Consider the following 4,859-nt stretch of genomic DNA (forward strand, 5'->3'; position numbering starts at 1 on the left):
TTGATGGCTTGCCTATATGCATGTAAATATGTCTCTCTACTATAGGCTACATCAACATAGTCATTTGGATCAACATTCTTGTCCAAAATGCATCTAAATGCATGCACACAAGGGATGTCTGTCAACTGCCAGTGATAACAAGTACATGTCCACAAAGCCAATTCATCTTTCAACTGATCACCCCTATGACTAACTTCATACATATCCTCTCTACTAATCTGCAACACACATTTCCTTTACTCTTCCTCCATTCCATCAAAAGTCTTCTTAATATATGGCATGTTTTTCCACCGTCACTCACACCTTATTCTCACTGTAAAAAACTGAGTTGCAGATTAGAGAGAAAAAGAAACTTGTCCAGAAAATTGAATGAAGAATTTAAAATGGGGAGGGGAAGGTGAAACAATAATTGAAGTTTGAAGAAGAAAGAGGAGAGAGGAAAGAGAGAATGGGAAGAAAAGTATAAAATGCGTGGTTTGTTGGAGGGAGATTAGGTCAGTCAAAAAAAAATGGGCCCCACTGTTAACAGAGTCACCTTTTTCTGTTAAGAGGTAGGTATTTAAAAACGTGAAGCTAAGTAGAGGTGGTTATTTAAATGTAAATGAAATTGGGGTGGTTATTTTGAAACAAGTGTATTTGGCAGGTGGTTATTCACAATTTTTCCTATGTTCCACGCCACCTCACCAAATACAACTCCATTACACCTTTCCATCACACGACATATCTTCCTTACCCGTTAATCCTCAAGCACTCACCATCGCCCAACACAAGTATTCATTAATCATTAGCCACGCCATTAAGGCTCCGTTTGGTAGGGCGTAAAACGTTTTTTCGAAAACCTGTTTTCCTCTATTTTCAGTTTTACATTGTTCGGTTGGCAAAAAAGTGTAACACCATTTTCCCTTGGGTAAAAGTACCCTCTCAATGATGGAAAACCATTTTCCTTTCAAAATGAAGGGATCGGAAAACTGTTTTCCTTATCTGTTATCTCTCTTGTACACTCTTCTCACTACCTCCTTACTTTCCCTTTCATTTTCCTTTCCTTTCATCATTTGTCTTACATGAAACCAAACAACGAAAACTAATTTTGGAATTGTGCTTTCTATTGTAAATTGTTTTCCATGAAAATCATTTTACACTGAAAATATTTTACGCCCTACCAAAAGGAGCCTAACACTTGATTACCAATATTCATCAATCACCATCATCCATTCATTCACTGTTGTGTATGCAAAAGTTTAAAAAAAATGAGAGAGAAAGTCCTAGAGAGAGACACTCTAGCCCCGAAAGAAAAACCAGCACACGATAACTATACAAACCCTAGAAATTTCCCCAAATCAATTTCTTCCTCTCCCAAAGTGAATCCAGCTAATTCTCATTAGTTTTTTCTCCGAAAATCTTTTGCAATATTACTTTTTATCTTTTTGCTTCTGGCCATCTACTTTTCGAGCATTTATTGTGAGGCTAGTACTTTTTCCCCAATTCAATTTGAAGGTTATAGCTATAATATAGCGAAATCATGGCAATTGTCCTATCTTGCCCCAAATCCTTTCATCTTCTCTGGTTATCAGCCTAAATTTGTTAATAAAACTTCCCAATTTAATTTCAATTGGGTTAAAGGATTTGTTTTTCCCTTTTTAAAATCCGATCCAGCTAGCTTCCCTAGGGTTTTCTGGCCTAGTGCATTAATGGTGCGTGAGAGTTTTCTCTGCTTTTCTCTTGATTATTGTCAGTTTAGAGTGGGTTTAGGTGGCTTGTTAATTTCTCTGGCGAATCCCCTAATTTTGGTTAAAGGAAAGTGTGCTCTTCTTGGTGTTAAATCTCTGCAGTTCTCTGGTAGTGCATTTAATGTGATGGAATTTGTCACTCCATCAACTGAAGAAAGAGGTTTTAGCCTCTATGGTTACTCCTTGGCGAATAATTCCTATTTAAGGAATACTCAGGTCATTCCTTTCCATTCACAACACTATCTCCTTTGTCTTTCAAATTCTTATTTTTTAGCTCTTAAATTGTCTGGAGGTTCGTTCTCATTTATTATGGTGACTCCTAGTAATTTTAAAGATGCTCTTCTTTCAAACCCTAAACCTAATTCTGAGAATATGTCTAATAAGTCCTCCTCTGATGATGGGATTCCTGGTCCCTTCCCTGTGATTCCTACTGTTAGCCCCCCATCACCTCAAAATGATCCACCTTCCCCCCCCCCCCTTCCCTGAGGCTCTCATTCTTGATAATCTCCCTCAGGTTCAGAAAGATATTGATGAGTTAACTAAGTCTTGCTTGCTTGGTAAAATGTTGTCTGCACCTTTGGACTTGCGCACCATTATTGCAAGGACAAAGGCTGACTGGAGAGTTGTCAAAGGTGAGGTTAACTATCTAGAAATGGGTAATGGTTGGATTCTACTGCGTTTTGCTAATCACCATGACCTCTCTTTAGTTTGGAGTGAGAGGCCCCGGCACATACAAGGTGATTTATTTGTGCTTTCCCCTTGGAAACCTAATTTTGACCCATATTTGGAAGAGATTAAGTGGGTCGATTTATGGGTTAGAATACCTAGACTCCCTACTGAATTATTGAACTTCGATTCAATTGCTAATATGCTTGCTTCTAATGACATTGGTGCTCTAATCAAACTGGATCAAAGATCCTTGCTTAGAAATAAAATTTGCTTTGCTAGAGCCTATGTAAGGGTTGATATTCAGGGGCCTCTATTAGAATTTGTTGAAGTTAGTAGAGTTGGTGATGTAGTACATGGCTATGTGATTTGGTATGAGGATTTTTCCTCTGGTTGCTCTTTTTGTGGTGAATATGATCATGCTATTGATATCGGTCCTCTGTTGAATTCCCCTAAAAAGGAACTAACTATTCAACTCATTAAAAACCCAAAGCAGAAAGCTCTCTATGACACTCTTGCCAAGGGTGCTGGGCAAGAACTACATGCCACCACAGCTGAGACAGCACATGTGGTGCATGTGAAGCCCAAGCACCTTGCTAAGGTTGTTAACTCAAAGTCTCTGTCCCAGAAACCCCCTTCTAAGTTAACTGTTGCTGGTGTCCTCCCCACCCTTGTTGCTAAAGGTGTGATTATTAATGATGCTGATAGATCTGGCCCAAGGGCCCCTAAAAAGTTTGCTGATGTTCAAGGTAAAGGTAAGGGTAAGATGGTTGTTTCTCAAGTTCTGCATTCTGATGATTGCTCTGACGATGAGGCCCCATATCTACAACCTCTAGTCTCTTCTCCTGCTGGCCCTGCTCAGGGTAAGAATGTAGGTGCAACTGGGCTTGCATCTCTCATCCTGCCTCCCCCTCCTATTCAGGTTTTCTGCTCATCTGACCTATTTGATGTCAATCAGTTCTCTGCTCTTGTGCCCCCTGAAGTCCCTACTGATGATGGTTATTTCTTTGCTACAGATGAAGATGAAACTTTCTGCATAGATGAGCAGGACGATAATTCTGCAAGTGGTTTTAATCCCCTGACTGGGAATTCTTTTCATTCCCTTCATTCTGATAACTCTATTATCAAGGAATTAGGCAGGATGGGTGTTGATGCAACTAACCCAGTTGAGCTCTCTTCTCAATCACTAGTGGAAAAATGAAGAAGGGCTGCGCTAAAAAAGGCATGTAGGGCTGCGCTTTTTGACAGCAGCCCTTTCAGTAGCAGCCCTTCACTTTTTAAGTAGGGCTGCGCTAGAAAAGCGCAGCCCTTAAGCTAGAAGGGCTGCGCTAGTTAGGAAAAAGCGCAGCCCTTCTAGCCCAGAAGGGCTGCGCTAGTTAGGAAAAAGCGCAGCCCTTCAGGGCTAGAAGGGCTGCGCTTTTTCCTAACTAGCGTAGCCCTTCCTACCAAAAAAAAAAATAAAAAAAAATTTTTTTTTTGTCATTTTTTTACTCATAATCTCACATTTTCTTAAATTAAACAGAAGAGAAACGAAACGAAAATACTAAACCCAAAACAATAAAAAGAATGAAACGAAAATGAAAAAAAGGAACAAAAACTAATATACAAAGAGAAGTATACAAGAACATTAATCAAAACAAAGATGAAAATACAAGCAAGAAATTATATACAAAGAGAAGTATACAAGAACATTAATCAAAATAAACAAAGAGAAGTATACAAGAATAACATTAATCAAAATAAACAAAGAGAAATATACAAGAACATTAATCAAAACAAAGAGAAGTATACAAGAACATTAATCAAAACAAAGAGAAGTATACAAGAACATTAATCAAAATATATAAACAAAGAGAAGTATACAAGAACATTATAGATCTGAAAATACAAGAACTACAACCTAATAATGTTTAAATACATAAAACAAAACCCAAATACATAATTTAAGGGGAAAAAAAAATTCGGAAAAACTTAAAATGGCTATTTGGAGGCTTAAATGAACTCGGATGGCTTAAAAAGCCTAAACATCACAGCACAGCGGTTAGTTTGACTCGTTGGCTCGTTCCGCTTCCGAAAAGGTATCACAATAGGCAATCGGACTCCGTCGCCATGTTTAGTGCAAATCATTTCAAGGTTTTTGTCGCAAATGTTTATGGGAGTTTTTGAGAGAGAAGAGAGGATGAGAGAGAAGGAGGAAAGGAATATTGAGGGACGTGAGAGAGGAGAGAGAATGAGGGATAATATATTTGACGAATCCCGCTCAATATTTCAAAGCCCACGATTCCGAAATTTCAAATCTTTTCAGGAAGGGCTGCGCTTTTTTAAAAAAGCGCAGCCCTACTAAGCAGAAGGGCTGCGCTTTTTAAAAAAGCGCAGCCCTTCACTTAGTAGGGCTGCGTTTTTTTAAAAGCGCAACCCTTCTTACCTACAGAAGGGTTGCGCTTATTTAAAAAAGCGCAGCCCTAC

This window comes from Beta vulgaris, chromosome 4 (assembly GCF_026745355.1).
Source record: "Beta vulgaris subsp. vulgaris cultivar EL10 chromosome 4, EL10.2, whole genome shotgun sequence".
In the NCBI taxonomy this organism is placed as follows: domain Eukaryota; kingdom Viridiplantae; phylum Streptophyta; class Magnoliopsida; order Caryophyllales; family Amaranthaceae; genus Beta; species Beta vulgaris.